At 41.0% G+C, this 13498-nt stretch overlaps 1 protein-coding gene across 1 annotated transcript in view; it reads right to left on the reverse strand.

The window, feature by feature from the left end:
• Nucleotides 1-13498, reverse strand: part of LOC132124771 (GTPase IMAP family member 6-like) — a 53383-nt gene that overhangs the window by 36890 nt on the left and 2995 nt on the right. The window lies entirely within an intron of this gene.

Consider the following 13498-nt stretch of genomic DNA (forward strand, 5'->3'; position numbering starts at 1 on the left):
TGGCAGACAAAGTTCTCAGAATACCTGGATGGCAGACTAACCTGGACGAGTGACCCCACTCAAGGACCTCAGAGCGCAGCGCAGCCGGCACCGGCAACCTGCCCGCCGGGCACTCTCCCGGCACCTGCACCCCTCGACAGGCCTCCTCAACTCGCTGCTCGATACCCCACGAAAGAGCCCCGACCACCACCCCCTCAGGAAGGATGGCCTCGGCCGCAAGCTCCCTCCCCGGAGCACCGAACAGGCGAGAGAGGGCATCGGGCTTGGTGTTCTTAGATCCCGGCCGGTACGAGAGGGTGAAGTTGAATCTGGCAAAGAAGAGGACCCAGCGGGCCTGACGCGAGCTCAGCCTCTTGGCCGAACGGATGTATTCAAGGTTCTTGTGATCCGTCCAGACCAAGAAGGGCTGCACTGACCCCTCCAACCAGTGACGCCACTCACCCAAGGCCAATCGTACCGCCAACAGTTCTCTATTGCCAATGTCATAGTTACATTCTGCAGGGCTGAGACGACGAGAGAAGAATGCACAAGGATGGAGCTTCCCATCATGGAGGGAACACTGAGATAGAACTGCGCCAACCCCAACGTCCGAAGCATCAACCTCGACAATGAACTGGGCCTCCGGATCTGGAACCAACAGAACAGGTGCAGAGACAAAACGGGACTTTAAAATGTCAAAGGCTACCTGCGCCTCCCGGTTCCATCTGAAGGACACCTTAGTGGAGGTTCAGGCTGTGAGCGGTGCAGCGATCTGACCAAAATTCCGGATGTATCGCCGGTAGAAGTTGGCAAAACCCAGGAAACGCTGCAGAGCCTTCCGGAAGTCAGTGACCGGCCACTGGGCGACAGCTTCAATCTTAGCGGGATCAGGCTTGATCCCCTCCGTAGAAATAATGTGGCCAAGGAACGTAACTGACTCAGCGTGGAATTCGCACTTCTCCGCCTTGACAAACAACTGGTTTTCTAGCAACCGCTGGAGAACCCGTCTGACATGCTGGGTGTGTAATTGGAGAGAAGAGGAGAAAATCAAAATATCATCCAAATACACAAAGACAAATTGGTTAATCATGTCACCCAACAGGCTGTTGACGAGTCCCTGGAAAACGGCTGGAGCATTGGTAAGACCAAACGGAAGAACCAAGTACTTGTAGTGTCCCGAAGGGGTGTTAAATGCCGTCTTCCACTCATCCCCCTCCCGAATGCGCACCAAGTGGTAGGCGTTGCGCAGGTCTAACTTGGTGAAGACCTGAGCTCCCTGCAATAATTCAAAAGCAGAAGACATTAAAGGAAGGGGGTACCTGTTCTTGATAGTAATGTCATTCAAACCTCTGTAATCTATACAGGGGCGCAGGGAGCCGTCCTTCTTCTGAACAAAGAAAAAACCTGCACCAGCGGGACAGGAGGAATGGCGGATGAGCCCAGCCTGAACTGACTCACGTATGTACTTGTCCATGGCCTCTCTCTCAGGACCTGAAAGGGAATATAAACGACCCTTAGGCGGAGAAGAGCCCGGGAGGAGATCAATGGCACAGTCGTAGCGGCGATGCGGCGGTAGTGAGGTGGCCCAGGCCTTACTGAAGACCGCCCGAAGATCATGGTACTCCGCCGGAACACCAGTCAGGTCAGAGGGATCCTCCTGAGGAACACAAGACACAGAGACAGGATGAAAAGCAGCACCCAAACACGACACGTGACAAGACTGACTCCAGGCTAAAACAGAATTACTGACCCAATCAATGTGTGGGTTGTGCTTGTGCAACCATGGGTGTCCCAGAATTAAAGGAGCCTTAGGGGAATCAATAATGAACAGTTCAATCAGCTCACAATGGCTGCCAGCAATATGAAGGTTTATCTTGGGTGTGACGTGGGTAATTGTGGTAAGGGGATGGCCAGCTAATGACCATGCTGATACGGGACTAACCAAAGGAATAAGCGGTATTCTCCAACGTTGAGCAGAGGCAGCATCAAGGAAGTTCCCCTCAGCCCCTGAATCCACAAGGGCGAGTCCAGCGTGTGAACGACTCTGGAAGGAGAGTTGGAAAGGCAGCTGAGTGCGTGCTGCAGGAGAGCTTGAACTGAGAACCGTGCCCACCAGGACTCTCCGCCTCACTGGTGGGCCCTGGCTTTTAACGGGCACTGAAGGGCAAAGTGGCCTCCCTTGCCGCAGTATAGACACGCCCCTGACGACAGACGCTCCTGCTTCTTCTGTGGTGTAAGCCGTGAACGACCCAACTGCATGGGCTCCTACTCCGAGGGCTGTCGGCCGGCTGAACTGGCTGAACTGGCTGAAGAGGACTCTAGGTGGCGCCATGGGGCAGGTGTTTGCCATTTTATGCGGCGGCGGCTGAGACGACCCTCAATACGGAGTGCGAGATTAATGAGATTATCCAATTCCTGCGGGAACTCTATGGCCGCGAGTTCATCAGAAATGGCGAAATCCAACCCCTCAAGAAAACGGGCGCGCAGCGCGCTCTCATTCCAGCCGCATGCCGCAGCTAAAATCTGGAACTAGATGGCATAGTCAGTGACGGAGCTCCTCCCCTGTGACAGTCGCGATAACTGGGTTGCCGCCTCGTCACCCTGAGCAGAGCGATCAAACAATTTGGCCATCTCTTGACTGAAATCCGCGAAGGTGGCACAACAGGAAGCCCGCGATCTCCATACGGCAATTCCCCATTCGCGGGCACGGCCCGAGAGAAGTGTAAGGATGTAAGCTACTTTGGTCTCTTCATTTGCGTAACGCTGGGGCTGCAGAGAAAACACCAGCGAGCATTGGGAGAGAAACGCTTGACAGGCGTTAGGATCGCCATCGTAGACCGGCGGGTTGTTGGCATGGGGTTCGGACTCGTGGGACATACCGGTGTGAAGAACGGACCCCCGGCTCGTTGCCTCTCGCTGAAGGCCGTCCACCCGTGTGAGGAGTTCGGAGACTCGGGCACTAAGAGCGTCCACATCCTGCGCGGTGGTGTTGAGCTGGGTGGCATGCTGCCCTAACAAAACTCCCTGTTGAACGAGAGCCGAGCGAAGTGGATCAGATCCCGCTGAATCCATAATCTGGTCAGACTGTTCTGTCAGGAGAAAGCAGGCTGGATTCAGATGCGGGTAAACTCAAGGCTTTATTTAAGCAGAGGAGGCAGAGAAGATGAGTCACGTTTCACAGGTTTCACTCGTAGTGAGAGGATGAGAAGCAGATGAGTCACGTTTCACAGGTTTCACTCGTAGTGAGAGGATGAGAAGCAGATGAGTCAAAGCAGATGAGTAATGTTCCACAGAAGTACGTATAACCGCCGAGACCGGGGGGATGACAGCTGGAAGCTACTAGGAGCTCTGGGCTTGTAAGAACAAGGGCAGAGAAATTAGCTAAACACACTGGAGCCTGAGGATGAGACACGACAAGGTGAGTACAAAGAGCAGCTAGAAGATCGGAGCTATTGGTACGAGTAACAACAGTCTGACAATAGACAGAGAAACACAGGGAATAATAAAGGGGAAAAAATTAGAAGGACATAGATAACAGGTGGCGAACAATTAAGGTTAACAACGGGGAAACAAGGAAGGCGGGGAAAACACAAACAGGCAGACGCGGTGAATTGTCAAACCATCCAAACACACACACACACATACATACACACACCAAAAAGGCAGGTGATTAGTACTGAGACCCGACATCACCTGTATGAGAAAAACATACAGTGAATCACTTAAGACACTTTGCTGTAGACCCATTCCACATAATAATATTCATTAAAACTGTATGTTAACAAGTAGGAGCTTGCTGCATGAATGCGTGAGTAGGCTACAGTTTACAAATCCATGGGAACGGATTGCGAATGTGAGGGCGCAGATTATGAATTTGTGGGTACAGATTCAAAAACCGAGGGTACGGTTTACAAAATCTGAGCACACGAATTGGAAATTCATGAGCTAGGATAGGACATTCGAACCAGAAAGACAGCTTACATTTGACTAAAAGGTTTTTGTCTTTATGCTCAACTTAAGTGAAATAATGAGAATATTTCCACTTTGAGAAACTCGTGTTGCTCTTGCCTTGACTCGCCATGACTGCCGCACATACTTGAATAAACGGAAACACGCGCACAGTGCGTCTTCGTGTTTACAGTGGTTGGAATCCACCAATCCTACAATGCGTCGCTGCTGCAAAAAGGTTAGGCTGCACTTCAGTCAAAATTAATTAATTTTTAAAAAAGTAACGGATAATGCACCATATGGTAACGGTAACAGAGTTAATTTATTTAAAAAGTAATGCGTTACAGTATGTGGCGAGTGGGGCAGGGCCGAGGGACGTGGGAACAAGGAGTGAGGCCGGCAATGATTGGGCAAATCAGTGGCACCTGCGGCCCACCGCCGGTCTCTCGTCCTTCACTGTCGTCGCTCCAGTTTTATATCCTTCCATCTCCTACGTGGGACTCGAGACCGGCGACTAATGATTCGCGAAACCGCTTTGCCCGCTCCGAACTCCCGAACTGACTCAAATGATTCGCGATTCCGCTCTGAACTCCCGAACTGACTCAAATGATTCGCGATCCCCAAACTGTCACAAATGATTCGCGATCCTGCTCCGTGCTCCCGAACAGACTCAAATGATTCGCGAACCCGCTCCGAACTCCCGAACTGATTCAAATTATTCACGCTCCCAACCATAGACATGTATAGAAAGGCTAGATGGCTCAAGGCGGAGTCAGCTGTGTCGTCACTTGGCGGCCATCTTAGGTCAGGAGACTGCGCTGCTGCTCCCTGCTGCTGTGGACGGAAGGTGAGTGACATACGCCAACTAAAATGCTCGTAACTTGCTGAATTCTTGACGGATTTACAAACGGTTTGGTTTATTACAAACCTTATTAACGTGGCTATGATTTGTGCTGATGCCGATGTTTAAATTGTTGCTTCACGTTTTGAGAAACGCTTAACATTGCAGCGTAGCTGTGTGTTTCATGGCTGCCCTCTACTCTAAAGTGATACCACAGTCGACATTTTCAATTATTAACAGGTTTCCTGAGACCAACAACGTTTCTTGACAACCTAATCTTTTGTCTAAATGTCATTTTGTGGATGTGGTTGTATTTATTTGCTGGCTAGCAGTGAAGAGGTCGTAAGTGAGTCACCAAGCAATTGTAAATTGGTGGGAGAGGCAGGGTTAGTCTTTCGTTTCAACATAGCTTTGAGTTACACATGATTTCCAAGTGGTTTGGTTTCTTAAAAACATCTTTACATTTGGATTACTTTGTTGGTTTTTTGTTTACAGAACTTCTGATTACGCTTGTGGAAAATCAGAGGAGGAGAGGGAGGGAGCTGTATTGATTATATTGTATTGATGGAAAGAGTTTTGTGTCCAATTGTGTCTTAATGGGTTTTTTTTTTTTGGTATATTTTGTATTTTTTTTTTGTAAGTTTTTTCTAATTGTGTGCCTTTGGACCTAAGTAAAAAAAACAAAAAACTAAGACCCATCTCTTTTCTCTTTATTTTACAGAATGGCAACTTGAGACAGATTTATCTTATACATAAATTTACACATGTATTTAATAATGTAAATATTAGTAATAAACTAAATTGCACTATTTCATGTTTCATGTACCTTATAAATATTGACATCATTACTGTGTGTGTGTATGGGTATACCTAGTACTTTACCTGTCTAGTCTACTTAATATACTATTTTCTTAATAAACTCCGTGGCTATAATTTTTCACAAGTATGCAGTTAAATAGCCGCATCCCTGAAGTTTATGACACACCAAGCCGTTTGAAAATCGGTTGAAAATTGAGCAAAATATAGTTATTTCAGCACTACATGCACAATAGACTTTAATGTTATAACTGGACGAGCGGTCCTGTCCTAAGATGGCCGCCGTGTGACGTCGTCGGGTCCCATTGGCTCTCAGCGCCGGTAAGCTATCTAGCCTTTCTATACATGTCTATGCTCCCAACTCCCGAACTGACTCAAATGATTCGCGATCCCCAAACTGACTCAAATGATTCGCGAACTTGCTCCAAACTTCCAAACTGACTCAAATGATTCGCCATCCAGCTCCGAACTCCCAAAATGACTCAAATGATTCACGCTCCGAACTCCCGAACTAACTCAAATGATGCACGAACCCGCTCCGAACACCCGAACTGATTCAAATGATTCACGCTCCCAACTTCCGAACTGACTCAAATGAGTCGCGAACCCGCTCCGAACTCCCATCAAATGATTTGCAAACCCGCTTTGAACTCCCAAACTGACTCAAATGAATCATGCTCTGAACTCCCGAATTGACTCAAATGATTCACAATCTGAAGTTCCTATCCAAATCAAATGACACCATCATTGCTACTATTGGCTTAGTTCTCCAATTTCATAACATTTACTGAAATTAAGGTAGGAAATGTATGTAGTCAACAAATAAAATATCAATATTTCCATTCCGAACTGCTTTCCACGTCGAAACATCCACAAACATAACCAGCTGAGCAGATCACTCTCTCACTATTTGATTGCTCTAGTCTTTATCCACTCATCATCATCATCCACCAATCAGAACACACGAGAACTCTTTGACCACAGCTGCTGTGCTTCTAAAGCTCTTGCAGCAGCCCAACACTGGTTTTCTCTGAGGTGGTCGGATCACATCAGATTGTGGTTAATCTTGCAGATCATGACTTATATCTACTCTTTATCTCCCTGCAGTTTGGAAATATAAAGATTCCGCCTTTAAACTCCCACCTCTTCTGTGGGTTTTATTGTTCTGGGTCTGAATTTGGGCTCATTTTCAATCTCCAAGGTGAACGTTATGACAACAGGAGAGGTTCTCTAACATGGAAAGCTTTTATAAACTGTATACTGTAGATTTCTTTAGTTCCATGACAATATGAAAATCACTGATTAGGAATGCAAACTAGAAGAGTGTTGCCAAAGACTGGAGCATACTATGCATGAGATTGATGCTGAAGATCTAAAGACCGAAGTAAAGGCTGCAATCAGTGCTTTCCCCACATACTGTACACATCACCACATGAGATGCTTGATCACATTTATAAAGAAAATATCCTTGACATGTATCCTAATCTGAGCATAGCCCTAAGAATCCTGCTAACTCTGTAACAGTTGCTTCAGGTGAGAAAAGCTTTTCTTCCCTAAAGCTGATTAAAACCTATCTGAGAAAATCTATGTCTCAGGGGAGGATTTTTTCACTGGCTGTTCTCTTCATTGAACATGAGGTCAGGAAGACACGTGACACAGAATCGATGAATACAGCAGCTTCTCCAATCAGTTGAATGGGCTTGGTGAAATGGAATTCTGGGTAAGTTCCTGTCAGTGTAATGACAAATATGGTTAACTGTAAATAGTTTGTGATTCTTTTTTACATTGACCCGTTTAGTGACCGTAAAAAAGGTTTTCATTTATAAAGCTCTAAAAACCTTACTGATTGATGTTTTATTGTACTTCCTGCAAATATGGAAAAAATAAAGGGTCTCAATTAAATATGTGCAGTTTCACATGATTAGTGCAAATTGTCACGTGACCAGAGCAGTTTACTTCCTGTTTGCACCTTGAGAAGATGATGGCTGCATCAATGCTCCAAAACTAAAGGTTAGTAAAGTGTCTAAACATAAGATTTTTGGTACACGTGATCCTTAGGATGTCTAGTATACAGTAAATATATGCATTCACATATATTTAGTTTTGTTGAGTGTGGTCACAGAATGAGTAAACATGCTGATTGTCACAATAGTGACCAGTGGGATATCAAAGAACTTAAATATACAATATAAATCTAATTGCAGTTGCTAGTGAAAATGACAATAAAATGTTTCAGTGACAAAATATTGCACTAAATTAAAAATTCAAATGTTACAAAAATTTTACAATAATGTTGTAATACTCTAAGAATTAATATAAAAAAGTTATATTTTACCAAAAAAGTAAACATTTTGAAAAAATATATATACTTTTTTTTAAATCTCAGTTTTTAAAACTATCAATGTTGCATAAGTTTTTTATGCATAATAGTAACCCTAGAATGTGATCAAACAGTTTAAAATAGCTATATGGATATCTTACCATTTTTTATGACTGCAGAAATATGTTATTTCAGTACACACATTATCCCACCGGTCACAATTGTGACCGAACTTAAAACACATTTTTTTCACATACTTTTCCAAAATAATTTCAAACAATAATTATTGATTATTTCAAAGGGTTACTAATGACACATCATTTGGATATTTTCATGTCTGGGAAAAATTTAAGATTAAATGGGTTAAGAAACTGCAGTAGTTTCAAGATACAGGAATTGTAATGCGTTAATGTTAAAGTGTAATCACAAATAGGGTAAACAGTTAATTTGTGACATAATTCAAATTATATTCAAATTTAAAATGCATAATTTCAGTTGGGGAGAACAAACGCTTTTGGTTTCTCTCCTGGGGCCACAAGAGGGTGAATCAAGCAAAAAAAAAAACTTTCTTTCAGCAGTCCTATTGCGCTTTCACTGCAACAGTGTTTCCTCTTTATCTGTTTAAATCATTCATATATTCATAATGATCTGTTGTCCTGCAGCAGGGAAGTGAATCTTGCCAACTCACTTCATGTTTTATGTGAGTGGCTGTCTGTTGTCAACATCACACTTATATGTTCGCAGACTATAGTGCTAATCATAAGCTTAGTCAACTTTATCAACAATCAGCTGAAAAAGAAAATTAAAGCAATAATTTTGAGACCAAACCTAGTGATTTTTATGCTTTTGTCAATTCTGAAACTTGCTTTTTGGGACAGACCGCAGGTTAAAAACTATTTACATTGTGACTTAATTTTTACAAGTTTTTGAGACAAGAATTGTTCTCCTGATTTAAAAATACAACTTTTAAGCCATTTCAGAACACATACATTTTAAAAAAGGCTATAAGAAACTGAGACTCTTTTTATCTACTGCCTAGCCTCTCATAAAACTTTCCACATAACATTACATTTGGGAACCACTGGCATAAACCCTGGTGTTTAACCTGCACATACAGTCTTCATTATCATCAAAAAGAATATATATACAGTGGAGATCAAAATTAGAGAACAAACTTTTATTATAACTAATATCATACATTTCAAGGACACTGCTCAGTCCTGTTTGAAGTTATCAAGGTTTTTAAAGCATATTTCAATAATTAATTGCATTCAGAAGCACAGTATAAAATATATATATATATATATATATAGACATTTGAAAAATAACTTAAAATTTGAGAACACTTACAGATACCTTCAAGTTATTGGGGTTAACCCTATTTAACCCTATTTTTATTGGTGCAAACCCTGTTTAACTGGATGCATTCCTTCGATTTTCACTGAGATTGCAAAATGACGGGCCGCTCTAAAGTGACTAAAATCCTGCAACAGGAGGTTTTCCAGACAAAAGCCAAAGGAATGACCTTTTCAGCCACTGCAAAAGAACTCCGTCTTTAGAAATCTGTGCTTTCTCAAATATTGCAGGTTTACAATGACTCTAATTCATTCAAGTCCCCCAAAAAGGCCGGTCGTCCAAGTAAGACAAATGAATAAGAGGACAGGATGATGTGGAGACTCTCAATGGGGAATCGGTTCAACACTGCAGCTGGAATTGCTCACCAGGTCAGTGCTAAACAGAGTAAAGATGTGTCTCAGCACATTCAAAATCACAATATCACAATCATAAATATCTGTGAGGAGGACGCAGCGAGACAGACCTTCACAACAGCGCTGTTTCTCTCGTCTCCTGGACCTCACGCCGTTTTAATGCTCCTGAATCTGGAAGATCAACAATCACAACAGTGTGATATTGAGAAACGAGCCCAGGAGCTGCTGGGAGCAGAAGTCCTGCAGTACTGCATTGTTCTTCTGCTCCAAAACCACCAGCAACCTTGGACAGGAGCGTTCAGAGGGATTGCTGGAGAAATGATCAACGCATGTGGAGGAAGATTTCACATCATAAGAGACTCTGAACCAAAACCTGCTCAAAGAGCAACTCTCATAGCAGAAATAGACAAGTTAGTTTGGCTCAATGATCACAGATTTCACTCAGTATTGACACAAGTTACAGTTAGAAAGCTTTTTAAAAAAACTAAGTGAAATATATGGCAAACTTGAAGAAAATCAGGTCTTATCTGCAATACATGACACTTTAGGGTGGTCGGATGGAGTTTGCTCATTACACTGATTGTGGTTGATCTGGCTATTGAACAGACAGACAAAATATTGATTTGTGTGGCATCTTTAGCTGGCCTTGTGGCATTTATGGCATCTTTAAGAAACGCTTTGAGTCCACATGTTGCTTTTGCACTACATTTGCCTCTGTGCTCCACAGTTGTGGCTGCATTTCTAAAGTATTTCACAATGAACAAGTCAAGTAACAATGGGACCAATGGAATAATTCCAGCAGAGTTTTTATTTGCTATAGGTTTAGGAATTACCCTTGGATCAAACGCTAGCTTAAAGACTTTTTCTGGTTTTTATAGCATGCTGTGCTGCTTTCGGAGTCACAATTGGAACTCGTCAAATCACACATTTATCATTTGAGTTCTAAAACTGAATGTCCAAGGATAACTCCTGCTATTCCGGTTTTGTGCAGTAGGTGCTGAACTCTCTGTGTTGTGTGAAATTGTGCTTACTGCTCTGTTTGGAGTGATGCTCACAATAATTCTTATGATAATTGGGATCACAATTGCTGTGTTCCAATCTGATCCCAAGATAAAGAAAAATGTAATTGAGTTACTTCTTCCTGTAGTGATTTTTTTTCATCTGCTTCTGTGTTTATAGCTTCACTTGTTCTGATTTTAGAGATGTTGTTGAGTTTGCTTAAGGTATATAATACTTCCTCAGTTCTTTCTTGTTTTATCCAGTGTTACTATTGGCTTTATTAGTGCTGATTATACAGTCCATAAAGCCTCTGCGTGAGGATAAAACAAAATAAAACACCACTTTAATGGTTCTGAAACAAGAATCAAGAATCTGTGTGCTATTGTGAAACAAGTTCTATATCTAGAAAGATTGCTGAAGAAATGATCAACGCATGTGGAGGAAGATTTCACATCATAAGAGACTCTGAACCAAAACATGCTCAAAGAACAGCTCTTATAGCAGAAATAGACAAGTTAGTTTGACTCAATGATCACAGATTTTCTTTGAGTCTGGTCACTGAATAAAACACAACAATTACATTCTAAGAGAAATCGTAAATTAAGAAATGTAGAATCTGATATTGTCTGTAATATACAGAAATATTTTCTTCATTGTACTGAACGCTGTTACTTTCACTAAAAATGCATTAACTTTCTAATTTTGGAGCAGTATTATCTCTGGGGTATTTTTTCTGTCAATAGACAGAAAAATCATTGTATGGGTCATAATTATAGATTTTTCTTTAATTACAAAAATCATTAAGATATTAAGTATCATATTAATATTAAGATATTTAAGATCAAGCTCCATGAATATATTTTGTAAATTTCCTACTGTAAATATATCAAAACCTATTGTTTTATTAGTAATATGCATTGCTAAGAACTTTAACAACTTTACATTTTCTCAATATTTAGATTTTTTTGCACCCTCAGATGATTAACTCTGGCTGTGAACCTCACACTTTCATGCACACACTGGTATATTTCCTCAGTTTAAACATTTGATATGCTCTCTATGTGCTGTTGTGAATAACATGTGGGGTTATGAGATTTGCAAGTCATTGCATTCTCTTTTTATTTACATTTTACACAACGTCCCAATTTTTTCTTTCTTTTTTTTTTTTTTTTTTTTTTTGGAATTGGGGTTGTAATTTGAAGTGATATTTAAAGAGAAGATTCAACATATTTCTGTTCTCTGCCAAAAGATATGAAGAATTTAAACACAATTAATCATAAAGAAGAAATACTAGAGGACTGCTTGAAAGAAAATACAGATAATCAAGTGAATACCCAGACAGCAAGCAGTTTCGGCCCAGATGTGGGCCAGATGTGGGCCGAAACTGCTTGCTGTCTGGGTAGTGGTTTTATTTCTCCACAACAAGCTTAAAACCCTTGCAATTTTAATGTTACCAAAAGTTTATATACTATAAAGCTTATTTATATTTTATGTATATTAATAATCTGACGTGTAATATATATAGTAGTTGCCAATATGTATATACTATATATAAAATATCCTACTTAATACACATCAATGTTTTAATGAGTATTTCTGTAGTTGAAATAGCCATGTATTACTTATTAACATTTGTAAGTTTCATACAGTAAGTTGTATTTTTTATTTACAGTCAAATCTCCAGATGAAGTTAAATCACAACAACATGATGTGAAAGCTGCATTGGTTTGTCTAAAGTCCTGCAGAGGAGGTAAGTGGACATTTAACATATTTTCATCCAGAGCTAGAGGATCTTACCAACAATTATAAGTAAAATTTATACATAATAATGAGTCATTAGTGTTTTATATGCTGTTTGTGACTTAAACTAGAATAATGAATGTAGTCTGCCCTTGACAAATTACTATTAACAAACCAAAATATAATGCTACCTAAAACAGGTAAGAACCGAGCAGGTTTTCAATTTTTACTTTGAGAAAATTCACTATCAACCCTAAAATAGTAAGAATTACTGAACCACTGAGCACACAAGCACATGAAAAAAGCATTATAAGAACAGTTAACCAGAATATAGACTTTAGCATCTCATTCTTTAAATGAAAATTTGTTATTGTCAATCCTAATATTAGCAGAATTATTGTCATCATCCCACCAAACACACTTATAAACCCCACTGAAAGTGTGGCCCCAATGATACAAAACAGAAACGACCCAAGTATAGACATTGAAAATGCATGTCTAATAATTTTGGTGCAAAATAAAAAAGCCACGTAACACGATAAGAGCACATCTGTGAATGACACTGAATGACATTGGCTGAAGTGAGTCCCTGAGTTATTTTCGACTTGACAAAAAACAAACAAAACCCGCCCAGAATCTGAGCTCCTAAAAACACAATTTAGGAGCTGCTTCTCCTTTAAGTCTTAAATGTAAAGCATCTTTACGTAAGGAATAAGTATCATCACACCCAGCTGCGTTGCATACATGTGAGCATGCAGAAAATCCAGCGAATAAATGAAACATGAGCATATGTTTGAAAAAGAAAGAAAACAAAAAATTTACAAAGATAACAAAACCCCAGAAGGCATTTAGTTCAGAAATTAACTTATGTAAAGACCATCAGAAACTATAACAGATGCTTGACTGACAGTGAAAACATAGTTGATAAATGAGAAATGCTTAAGGTATTAGACATGAATGGTTTTGTAGAACATAATTCAAATTTTCATTTAAAGCTGGCAGCAGTAAAATGAATCCAGGTTTATTCTTTAAAGACACTGAATGCACAGCATTGTTTTGATCAGCTCTTAATAGTCTTGTTGGTGGAGGAGAATTTGTGAGTTTTGATATGACACTGATGAACAAATTATATTTAAGTACTATTTG

The sequence above is a fragment of the Carassius carassius genome, chromosome 43 (assembly GCF_963082965.1).
Source record: "Carassius carassius chromosome 43, fCarCar2.1, whole genome shotgun sequence".
NCBI classification, from domain to species: Eukaryota; Metazoa; Chordata; class Actinopteri; order Cypriniformes; family Cyprinidae; genus Carassius; species Carassius carassius.